The sequence below is a fragment of the Bos taurus genome, chromosome 2 (genome assembly GCF_002263795.3).
Source record: "Bos taurus isolate L1 Dominette 01449 registration number 42190680 breed Hereford chromosome 2, ARS-UCD2.0, whole genome shotgun sequence".
Taxonomy (NCBI): domain Eukaryota; kingdom Metazoa; phylum Chordata; class Mammalia; order Artiodactyla; family Bovidae; genus Bos; species Bos taurus.
The window spans coordinates 79859866-79872877 of NC_037329.1; the positions used below are offsets into that span (position 1 = coordinate 79859866).

At 41.4% G+C, this 13012-nt stretch overlaps 1 protein-coding gene across 7 annotated transcripts in view; it reads left to right on the forward strand.

The window, feature by feature from the left end:
* Positions 1 to 13012, forward strand: part of MYO1B (myosin IB) — a 199208-nt gene that overhangs the window by 64287 nt on the left and 121909 nt on the right.

Here is a 13012-nt window from a genome sequence, read left to right on the forward strand (position 1 = left end):
AAAGGGCTTGTGTGCTAAGGATTTGCAATTTTAAGCAGGCAGGAGAGATAAGGGCAGCCTTGAGATTTGAAACTCTAATACTTTGGCCATCTGATGCGAAGAGCTGACTCATTTGAAAAGACCCTGATGCTGGGAAAGATTGAGGGCAGGAGGAGAAGGGGACGACAGAGGATGAGATGGTTGGATGGCATCACCGACTCAGTGTACATGGGTTTGGGTGGACTCCGGGAGTTGGTGATGGACAGGGAGGCCTGGCGTGCTGCGGTTCATGGGGTCGCAAAGACTTGGACATGACTGGATGACCGAACTGAACTGAGATTTGAACTGTCCTGGTGCCCCAGGGGGAAGGGAACTCAAGGACAGTGAAGTTTAGGGATCTGGTCGGCTTTGGCAGTAATCCAGGCTGGAAGGAACGAGGGCAGAGTCTCATCTGGAAATGGAACATTTCAGAGGCAAACCCATAGAATCCAGTGGGAGTGACTCAGAGGGATGGGAGGAAGCTCAGAGGCCAGTCTTGACCCCTGGCTGAGCTGGGGGTGTGAATGCCAAGCAGTTCCCCCAAAGCTAAGCTAGTCTGGAGACAGCCTTGTAAAGTAGCTGTGGGTACTGGGAGTTGGCATGGACATGAAATGGGGCACTTCTTCCCTGGCATCTTCATATTCCCTGATCCAAGCATGTGAACAGAGTGGCTTGTCTGAACTTCTGGAAGAGAATATGTGTGTAGAACTGCATTTCCAATATTGAATATCCACTGATGCCATAATGCAATATTGCCACTCATACTCAATCACTCAGCCTTACTTGTTTATAAATGTGCTTCTGAAAGGTTTTATGTAAAATTTGAATCCCTGATTAGTGTATGAAATTACCGTGTAGCTGTTTTATTTTTAAGGTAATTATTTGTTCCAAGTCCAGTTGTTTATATCTCTTAACTCCTTGGCTCTGTGGTGCTTTGGTCTGACCTTTCTCCTCAGGTGATTAAGGTTTGGAAAGCAAATAGACCAGCCTTTGCTGTGTGTGAACTCGCCACCCTCATGTTTTCTACATTTAAGATCCAGAGTTACCTGTGTATATTTTTAAGAGAGTGTGGTACTGTAGTCTTGTTTTCTTATTCCTTACACCTGGTAGCTTTGAAATTTCAGCATGGAGACATTCACTGCTGTCATCAGTTCTCATGGTCCCTTATCACTTGTTTGCTTTATTCCCTCGTGGCCTAAGAGCAGATGTTGTGTGTTTTCTGATACCAAAGGTATGGTTATTTCCAACACCAGCCAGTTCTCTGACACCAGCTGGCAATTCACTTCTGGCACTAACTACCAGAGTTATTGCAGATCCCATAGGTCAGAGGCTCTGCCCTACAAGTCGGCCCCCGCTTCTGATGCCAGCAGAAAATGAAGTGCCCAGGCCCCCCAACACTTCTAGAGTTGACTGCAAATTTGGGGGCTTCTACATCCCCCTTCAAGTTCAATACTTCACTAGAATGACTCATAGAACTCAGGAAAACACTTATATTTATTGATTTATTATAAAGGATGGGCTTCCCAGGTGGTGCTAGTGATAAAGAACCCACCTGCCAACACGGGAGACCTAAAAGACATAGGTTCGATCCCTGGGTTGGGAAGATCTCCTGGAGAAGGAAATGGCAACCCACTCCAGTATTCTTGCCTGGAGTATCCTACAGACAGAGGACCCTACAGTCCATGGGGTCTCATAGTGTTAGTTGCTTAGTCATGTCCGACTCTTTGTGACACCATGGACTGTAGGCCATCATGGGGTCTATTTGGTTTCTAAGAGTTAGACATGACTGAAATGACTCAACATTATAAAGGATACAACTCAGAAACAACCAAATGGAAGAAATGCATAGCACAAGTATAGGGGAAAAGAAGTGCAGTTTCCATGCCCTCTCTGGGTGGATCTGCTCCCCAGCACATTAGTGCCTTCAACCCAGAAGCTTCTGAATCTCCTTGTTGAAGAGTTTTATAACCTAATCTGCAGCCACCCCCACCTGCTTCCTGGAAGTGGGGAGTGGAGGCTGAAAGACCCCCTCCCCTCTAATCATACATTTGGTCTTTCTGGTGACCAGTCCCTAAGCTGAAGCTATTTGGGGATCCCGCCATGAGTCACCTCATTAGTGTAAACTCAGGTGTGGGCAAAAGGGGCTTGTTATGAATAACAGAAGACTTTCCTGTTACTCAGGAAATTCCAAGGGTTTTAGGAGCTCTGTGCCAGGAATCAGAGTCAAAGACCAAATATATTTCTTATCATACTAGAGATGAGCTTCCCAGGTGGCACTAGTGGTAAAAAACCTGCCTGACAATGCTGGAGACATAAGAGATGCAGATTCAATCCCTGGGTCGGGAAGATCCCCGGGAGGAGGGCACAGCAATCCACTCTAGTATTCTTGCCTGGAGAATCACATGGACAGAGGAGCCTGGTGGGCTACAGTCCATAGTGTCGCACAGAGTCGGACATGACTTAAAGCGACTTAGCAGGCACATGCCACAGATTGGTATGTGTGGATACGCCGTTCTTGAGAAGCATAGGAAGCTTGCCCTGAAATACTTGAATGTTAGCTTCCTGAAGCCAGGTTAATGTAACAGTTTCTGTAAAGTGTTCTAGAAAGCTGAATTAGTGGGGACTCCTTTTTATAAGAAATATCTTAAGTAGTAGTTCAATCTAAGGGGAGTTCAATTCCGTAAACACTGAGAATTATAAAGACTGTGCTGTCCAGTCCACTCTCAGGTCTCTCCTCCATGCTGGCCCTGGAGGAGATGGGCATGCAGCCCCGCTCATGCCCTCAGGACTTTGCTCTGTGATTATCTCCCCACTGCGCTGTTATCAACCTTTTCTTCTCCTCCTTCCATTCCCACCAACATACATGCTGTAATGTTTCTCTTGCTTCCATGTCTCCGAGCTATCACGCTGTTCGTTTCCCTTTATTACAAAACTTTAAGAAGAAGTTTCACATGTGTGTTGTCTCAGTTTATCTCCTTTTCTTTGTTCTCTTTAGTCAGGCATTTATTTCTGTTCTCCATGAAAACTGTTCTTTATCAAGGTCATCTGTGACCTCCATGTCATCAACTCCAGTAGTCAATTTTGAATTCTCTCCTTCCTTTAATTATCAGTCATATTGGACAATATGACCAGTTCCTTCTGAAACCCTGTTTGAATTTGGCTTTCTGACCTCCATACGTTCTGTTTGCTGCGTGGAAGGCTGGATGTGCCTGTACCTCTGAAGGTTGGCACCTCCGAGGGCTTGGCTTGGGGTCTTTTCCTTCTCCTCTGTAGACACTTAGAGAAACCCACATGGGCTTCAAAGATGTGCTGATGCCCCCAGATTGAGGTCTCCAGCTGGACCTCAGCCCCTAGCTCCTGGTAACTCAACTATATTCAACCCTTCAGTATAAATGAACTTCGGCTGCTTCAGACTGGAGGGCGGGTTGCCCCCTCCACCTCCTCTTTCTCATCTCTGGCAGTGGCAGCACCATCCTTTGGCTACTTATGCCACAAACCTTTTCTCTCCCACCCCACATTCAGTTCACTTGTTGGCACTGTCTGTATAGATCCCCGTCTCATCACCACTGCCACCGTGCTTGTCCAGGCCACCAGCCTTTCCCACTTAGATTACTGTGGGAGCCTCCTAGTGGGGCTTCCTGTTTCAGCTCTCCCTGTGTCTCTACCCACACCTCAATACCTCAACCATCTTTTGCCCAAAAATGTGATGGCTGCTAGCTGAAGTGATCTTTCTTGAAGATGCCCATTAGCTTGCTTTCCTCTGCTGCTCAGAAACCTGCAGTGCCTTGCATGTGGTCTGCAGGGCTCCACTTGATGTGGGCACCAATCTCCTGACTTCTCATCTCTGTGCTCTAGCCAGGTCGGCCTCCTCTCTGCTCCTCTCACGTGTCACACACTCTGTGTCACTTTCTCCCCTTAAAGGGACCGACATGTTTGTTATCTCACTTCAGTTGTATGTGTGTGTGCTTAGTTGCTCATTCGGTCCAACTTTTTGCGACCTCATGGACTGTAGCCCTCCAGACTTCTTTGTTCATGGGATTTTCAGGCAACAATACTGGAGTGGTTGCCATTTCCTTCTCCAGGGGATCTTCCTGACCCAGGGATCGAACCCTGGTCTCTTGCATTGCAGGTGAATTCTTTACCATCTGAGCCACCAGAGAAGTCCTCTCACTTCAGTTAGGAAACTCCTTAACCATCCACGATTACCTAAAATACTTAAAATAGCAATCTGTGCCCCAGCCACTCACTGTCCCTTGAGACTGTTTTACTTTCTCCATTTATCATCTGCCATTTCACTAGGTGTCTGTTGCGTCTCTATTATTTGTCTCCTACATTTGAGTGTCATCTCTAGGAGAGCAGGGGCTGTGTTTATTTTACATATCCATGTATCCATAGCAATTAGAATAATGCTTGTCCCGTAGCAGCCGTCGCGTTAAGTGTTTGTTGAGTGAGTGACTGATCTAATGACTATGGGGAGCCTACTCTTTAGTTAGAAACTGTGTATAGAAGATACAGATGTTCTTTGTTTCCAACAATCTCAGGCTAGTTGGGAGGAGAAAGGAATGGCTCCATAAACAGGTCATTTTAATATAATAGAGTACCTGGAATGACAAGGAATAAGGTGGAAGCACAAAAGATTGGTGGGTTCAAAGATTCTGAAGGTGCCACCTGTGTTGAGTCTTCAAGAAGGAATTCTAGAAATTGATGGCCACTGTAAAGTACAATAATGATCTGTGTAGAAGAAAAAGCAAAGGACTAGTTTTGGCTAAGGCACAGTGTTCCGGGATGATAGGAAGGTATGTGAAGAAGGGAAACGGTGTTTGAGTTGAGATGATAGCCATATGTAGAACTTTTTTTTTACAAAAATAAAACATTCAAATACCAGTCTACTTGAATCATTGGGAGGATTGAAGGATTATGTTTATTCTAAAGTAACAGGAGGAGGGTTTGGGATGAGGACATTACTTAAAATTACAAGCTTATGTGTCTGAAAAAATTGCCATCTTGCATTTTCAGTCACCAACTGGAAAAAAATGTCAGGCTTGTCAAATATGCCTAAATATGTATGTGTGTAAATGCAGTGTTTTAATCAATGAGTGGTAAATGACTGAATGTTGACATGAGTTTTATAAGTGTAAACAGATGTTAATTCATTATGTTTTATGACAAAACCTCTAGTTGCTATGGGTGATGAATCATAATGTTATTCAGGAGGAAGAGCATTTTATGTACAGTAATCCTGATTTTCAGTCGTTATTGACTTCTGCAAAGGATGTACTCTCCTTTGAATATGGAATCCTTTTCTTGGGAGGTTCGTGTTCAGTGTCCAAATGCCTGGGCAGTCAGCTGGAGATCTGAAAAGAATATACTCAATTACACTGAGAACATTGTAAGCCCTATTGATGGTTTGACTCAATTTTACAAAAAGCAGTAGAAGCATAAGTTAGAATGTATACTAATCTTTTCCCTTCAGTCCACCTCAACAGTCAAACATTAGAAAGTACCTGAAGGGAGGGAAGGTTTGGCTGGTTTGTACCAGGTGTGTGTGTTAGTCACTTAGTCGTGTCCGACTCTTTGCAGCCGCGTGGACTGTAGCCCAACAGGCTCCTCTGTCCATGGGATTCTCCAGGCAGGAATACTGTAGTGGGTTGCCATTCCCTTGTCCACGGAATCTTCCTGACCCAGATATCGAACCCCGATCTCCTGAGTTGTAGACGAATTCTTTACCGTCTGAGCCACCAGAGAAGCCACAGTTTGTACCATGGACTTTTACTTTTGGGGAACACAGACAGGCATCCTCCTAGGTTGTCTACTGGAGACCTAGATGGCCACTGGATGAGTCCATTTCCACTTCTGTCATCTATATTTTCGTGAAGCGTGGGCTACTAAGGGCTTTTGAATATTTCCTTAGGACTTGCTAATTTTTAAGCTGTTGCTTTGATTGCTTTCAGAGGACAGATTCTTGTCTCATACACGCTGCCTCACGTTCTCTCCAGTGTTGCTGCTGCTTCTCTCTCTGTTTAGAATTGCGTTGGCCATTGTTAATAGCAGAGGCTTAAGCGTAATTTATATGTGTGAATAGCATTTTGAATAAAAACAAGGATATTAAAAATGGCAGAATCCCACCCATGGTCAGAGAAATGTATTAAAGAAAACGTTACTGAAGTATAAAGTTGTTAGGACATAAATCATAAAATGAATGCACTTAAGGCAATGGCACCCCACTCCAGTACTCTTGCCTGGAAAATCCCATGGACGGAGGAGCCTGGTAGGCTGCAGTCCATGGGGTCGCTAAGAGTCGGATATGACTGAGCGACTTCACTTTCACTTTTCACTTTTCATGCATTGGAGAAGGAAATGGCAATCCACTCCAGTGTTCTTGCCTGGAGAATCCCAGGGACGGGGGAGCCTGGTGGTGCCGTCTATGGGGTCACAGAGTCGGACATGACTGAAGTGACTTAGCAGTAGCAGCAGCTGTTTAAGATTACTTGATACGGGTGAGTCCTTGCTATCTGGTTACTCATTACCTGAAACATGGATATAAGGAAGGAGGAAATGTGAAAATGTCTCTGGGTGTTTCTTGGGCATCTGTCCTAAAACAAATAGAAAATGGTGTATAATGCTTTGTACATTTTCTTCCTTTTCAGAGTGTAATACGATTGTCATTATAATAGTATCCTATCTGTGGTTGTATCTCACAGGCATAGATCAAGTAGCATAAATGTATCTTCAGATTTGAAAATTTGTCATTTTAAAGATTGTTTCCTTGCTGTTTGCATATATCTGGCATTGACCTTGAACAGAAAATTTTGGCTGAAAATACAGAGGTTGAGTTTGAATAAATTTGGCTGGGGATCTGTTAGTTGTAAGCTTTCCTTCTCTTGGCCTCTCCTCACCTGTCTTGCTGTTGCTTTCATTTTTCCTTCTTTTTAGGCACCCTGGTTGTGTATTGTTTCACTCGCTTCATTCTTCACCACGTGTTCAAATCCTACTCATCTTTCAGGACGCATCCAGAGTACACCTGCATTTTGAAGCCGTTTCCCAAAAGCCCACTTGGTGGTTCTAACATGTATTTTCCATAGCATGCATTATGTCAGAGTTGTATGGACTTTATTGTATACTGTCTTATATATTTCATTAATTGTTTCCGATTTAAGTATTGGACAAGAGGGAGCATCTTTTGAGCAGGGACTAAACAGTTATAATTATTTTCTTGTCTCAAGATCATGGGTCTTAAAATCTGTCCAATATGTGTGTTTATCTTTTGTATGGTATACATTATGAAACATCCACAAGAACAAGAACCTTAAAAATATGATAAAGACCTATAAATAGAAATTCTAATATTTTATATCCATATTCCATTGGCTTATCTTAGGCATGTCCTGGGATGCCCACATCTCACTTTGGAGACCTAGAGTTAGGGATACATTAGAGACACAGGAAGTATTTATTTTTAGCTTTCAGCTGTTTTCTGCTGGTTGTTAATGAATTTTCTACCTGTCCAAAATAAAACTCAAGGCAATAGTGTATGTTTTATATCTAGTTAGGGAATTTCAGTGGAGAAGGTGATGGCACCTCACTCCAGTACTCTTGCCTAGAAAATCCCATGGACGGAGGAGCCTGGTAGGCTGCAGTCCATGGGGTCACGAAGAGTCAGACATGACTGAGCGACTTCACTTTCACTTTTCACTTTCACTTTTCACTTTCATGCATTGGAGAAGGACCTGGCAACCCACTCCAGTGTTCTTGCCTGGAGAATCCCAGGGACAGGAGAGCCTGGTGGGCTGCCGTCTATGGGGTCGCACAGAGTTGGACACGACTGAAGCGACTTAGCAGCAGCAGCAGCAGGGAATTTCAGGGATGTATTAGAATAAGATAGGTTATGCTTGGACAACAAGCCTTCACACCTTAAGACATAACAGAGTGCAAGTTTGCTTGTCAGTGGTACCAGAGTCTGATGGGGAGTCAGATGGCTGTCCTCAGAGGCTGTCCTCTGAGTGGTGACTCATATTCAGGCTGTAGTTGTAGCAACTGGAAGACATGGCTTTTAAGTTTGCTGTTGGAGGTAGCGAGAGAGCATGGTCAACCCTTTGCTCATTGGTTGATGTGTGGTCACATAGGCCCAGCCTCCTGCAAAGGAAGCTGGGAAATACACCCAGGAAGTAGAAGATAGAATGGGATTTAGTCAATATGTGTCATGGCCTCCTATTTGCTAGGATAATCTGTTCATTTCACTAGGGTTATTGCTGTTTAATAATTCAACTCATGGTTTACCAAGTAAAGCAAGTTTCTGCATGAATTTAAACATGAATTCAGTAGTATAATTTAGAAAGAAAATAAGTCCTCTTAAAGTACTGTCAAATATTTCCCTTGTAATGATTATAATCACTGTGGATTTTCACATTTCCATTTGAATCTTATTTGAATGCATTTTAAACTACAAAAGTAAAGCTGTTCACTCAATTTTCATGTTTCTGTTGTTATTTCTTTCCTTTTTTCCCACTCAGCAGAGACTAGTGGTTTATTCGTTTACTATGAACAAAGTTTATAATAGTGTCCAATTTCATTGCAGTTGTTTACAGAAGTAGTTAATATATGAATATTTGAAGATGTGTGTAAATGCTTTGATGGTTTATGCCAGTAGATATGTCTTTGGTCCAATTCCCATATTATCGATTTTCTTGGAACAAATGTATTTATTGAGAATTTTAGAAAATTAAATGCTGATCTCATCTGTGTTAATTCACATATTCCCCTATTGAGAATTGTGGCAAAATGGTCTGACCAGCTTTGAAACTTAAGCCAGTGTAGTGTTAATTTTTTTGGATTCAACTCTTCTGAGAATGAATGAATAAAAATTAGTTTCCTTTACATTGTGGAATTTAAGTTGTGTTTAAGGACAACTTTAGTGAAATTCTTTTTCCAAATATGAGTGTAGTCAAAGGTGTAAGGTGAAGAAATATTAAAATTTTAAGATGGATGCAGAAGAATTTTAATACTACTTCTGACCAGTAAATTTTAATTTTAAAGCAATCATATTAATTTTCATGGTGGGAAAACTGAAAACCATAAATAAATAAATAATGTCACTCCCAATAAGTAATGTCACTCTGTAGTTTCATCATATAATATAGATAATATATTACTTTTTAAATTTTATTTCTAGTTTGTAACAGTCATTCTCTTGTTAACTTTGGTCATGATTAAGTACTTTGCAAAAATGCTATGGTGTATCCTTTACATACTTTTCTTGGGTCTTCTTATCTGGAAAAATACAGTTGTTTTTGGTAAACAGTTTTATTGGATATAAAGATCTTAAGCATGGCCTTTACTAGCATGGAAGATGAGTGCAATTGTTCGATGGCTAGCACATTCTTTAGTGCTGCCTTTCCTGGGAATTGGGATGAAGATTGACCTTTTCCAGTTCTGTGGTCACTGCTGAGTCTGCAGATTTGCTGACATATTGAATGCAGCTCCTTGATGGCATCATCCATTAACGTTTTGAATCACTCTACTGGAATTCCATCACATCCACTAGCTTTATTAACAGCAGTGCTTCCTAAGTCCCACTTGACTTTGCTGTACAGGATATCTGGCCCTGGGTGGCTGAGCACACCATCGAAGTAATCCGGTTCATTTGGATCTTTTTTGTACAGTTTTTTCGTGTATTCTTTCAATCTCGATCTCTTCAGTGTCTACTGTACCCATAGATATGATTAAAAATCATTGTCAATCAACTCTTTGCAAACATAAAATAGAACATTAAAATATCATTAGTTAAATTAAAATAGAATTCTGTTTAACTGTTAACCTAGATGCACACTTGCATACTGAGGGTTTTGTGCTCACTCTTCTCTCTGCTTGGAATGCCGCAGCCCCTGCAGTGTGTGTGTATCTCTCTCTCTCTACAAGTCCTCCTCCCTCACCTTCCTTGAGTCTTTGCTCACATGCTACCTTCTTAATGGGTCCTTCCATTGTTATCCTTTCTAACAGTTTCATCCTGGTCTCCTTTTCTGTTCTGCCCCAGCATTCGCCATCCTTCTTGCTTGCTTTGTTTCTCTCTTTTACCAACTTCTGGTACATTATACTTTACTTAGTTTCATTATTGCCTGCCTTCACCTTCACATCACCCAGAGAAGCTTGGGTCCATGTTCATTGCTATATTCTCAGTGGCTGGCACATATTAAACAGTCTGTAATATCAGTTAATTAGGTTAAATAAACCTTTAATCACATGTTCAGAAATTTCTGATGTTCTAGGAATTCATATCAAAAGATGAAGCTAGACTGTAAGGACTCTGCTTGGATATCTCAGTTTGCTATTTAGTAACTGATCCAACCAGTCCATTCTGAAGGAGATCAGCCCTGGGATTTCTTTGGAAGGAATGATGCTAAAGCTGAAACTCCAGTATTCTGGCCACCTCATGTGAAGAGTTGACTCATTGGAAAAGACTCTGATTCTGGGAGGGATTGGGGACAGGAGGAGAAGGGGACGACAGAGGATGAGATGGCTGGATGGCATCACTGACTCGATGGACGTGAATCTGAGTGAACTCTGGGAGTTGGTGATGGACAGGGAGGCCTGGCGTGCTGCGATTCATGGGGTCGCAAAGAGTCGGACACGACTGAGTGACTGATCTGATCTGATCTGAGCTAAAAAAAGAAAAAAGAGGGAAAATTTTCAAATGGTATAGTTTTAAAATTTAGGAGCCACCTTCTTTGGGACTCACACCAGGGAAGAGAAAACAGTAAAATTATTCAAGTATGAGATATGAATATAATAATGATAATATTATGTTTAAATGTTCACAGATGAACTTGTGCTGTCAGTAGACTTATTGTTGGTCGTTTTGAGTTGTGAATGCTAACAAAGAATTTGTGAATGGGAAATAATTTAATTCTAAGGTTCCTTTCAACTCTGAAATCCTATGAGTATATGATCTTCCTATTTAAGAAATGTGGAATGTATTTTAGGAAAACTTTCATTAGAAAAAAATTTTTTTTAATGTTACTGATTTTTTAAAATGTTAGTTGGTTCAGTTGTTTAGAATAACTAGGTAATAGGTTGTATATGTGCGTCCCTGGTAGCTTATCTGGTAAAGAATCTGCCTGCAAAGCAGGAGACCCTGGTTTGATTCCCGGGTTGGGAAGATCCTCTTGAGAAGGGATAAGCTACCCACTGCAGTATTCTTGGGCTTCCCTGGTAGCTCAGATGGTAAAGAATCCACCTGCAGTGTGGGAGACCTGGGTTCCATCCCTGGACTGGGAAAAATCCCCTGGAGGAGGGCATGGCAACCCACTCCATTTTTCTTGCTTGGAGAACCCCCATGGACAGAGGAGCCTGGCAAGCTACAGTCCATGGGGTCGCAAAGAGTCCGACACAACTGAGTGACTAAGCACAGCACAGGGTGTATATGGGACCATTTGATTCTTCAGTTTCTGAGGTCACAGTCTAAGTTAGGGAAGTTGAAGATTAGTTAACATATCTAGATTTAAAGTCTAGTTTTGCCCTTTTCTGACTTCATTGTCAGTTGGGCACTTGTGACAGACTTTTCTGTTTCGGGGTGGAGATGTACCTGCAAGGTCTTGTTTACGTGGAAAAGAAGGCAGATCTCCAATTCTCTTTATAGAGATAACTTTCAAGAAGTGAGTCTTATTAACTCTCTTTGAGTTACTGGTGACCAGAATTTGTTTATTATACTCTGGAAATCTTAGTGAATGGAATAGTACATTTTCACAAGCACACACCTAATTTTTCAGCGTCTCCATAAAAGCATGTAAGGAAAGAGTCCTCTTGGAATTGGCAAGAAAGAAGAATATTGTAGTTTTTCAGAAGAGATGGGATGTTTTGAGGTGTTTGGGTGATGGGTTAGAGGAAAGCATAGAATTAGGAATGAACAGATATAGAATCCATGTCAACAGTCACCCATTCAGAGTTTCTCTTTACATAACATGAGGTGGGGCAATAGTCTTGAGGTTTCTCTTAACTCAGTGTTGCTATGATTTTTAAACTGTAGTCTTTTACTTCTGATAAACCTATGTCTATCTGCTTGCACACTGAAGGTTTTTCTAGATTTGTGAATTTAGAATGTTACAGTTTTAAGTGAATGAATGAAAAATTTCTGGGAAATTGCCATTCTTAGCTATACTTTAAGTGAGCTCATATATTTTGAGGGAGGTCTGTCTATCTACCTACTTGTCTATCCTCCCCGCTCCAAAAAAAAAAAAACAGAAGAACTTTACAGGTATCCATGCATTTTAGTCACAGCAGTGCCAGTATTTGGTCTTTTATCTAATTTTTTTATTGGAATATGGTTGCTTTATAGTTTTTAATTCTGCTGTACAATGAGGTGAATTAGCTTTATATATACATTTAAAGATATGTGAAGAGTATGGATGGGAACTAACTGTTTTATCTCCTTACGTTGAAAGGTGATTGAAAGCAGCTTACTGTTTTACAGTTAATATTTTAAAATGATAGCTTTCGTAAAGCCAGAGCAGGTTGGATTTTTTTTTTTTTTTTGAGCATAAGCCACCTGTTCTCCTTGCTTGGCCCTGTAATAAACCTTTCCTTTGCTTTAAAAAAATAGAAAAAAAGCGAAGGAAATAGAAATAATGAGACCAAAGCAAAAGTTAATACCATGCTGTCCTCTATGGTTATTGAACTTGGATTTTTCATTTCCTGGTGGTCAAAACAAAAAGGGGAATATGATCAGTTACAAAATTCTTTTTGCACACAAGATCAAAGTACTTGAGTTGCTCAAGAGAAAAGTTTTCCTTACCAGTTAGTTTTAAAAGAGATTTTGAAGTCTTACGGGACTTTCAAAGTGAAGGAGAGCATCTTGAGCAACACCTCCCAAAATTTCTCTGCAGAAAATAAAGTAGTGAATTTAATATGGCTGCTTTTTCTGTCACTTCACTAAGTGGAAGCAGAGGACATAACACCAAAGCACAGTTTTGCAAAAGCAAGTCTGTAAGACACTGAAGTCAGC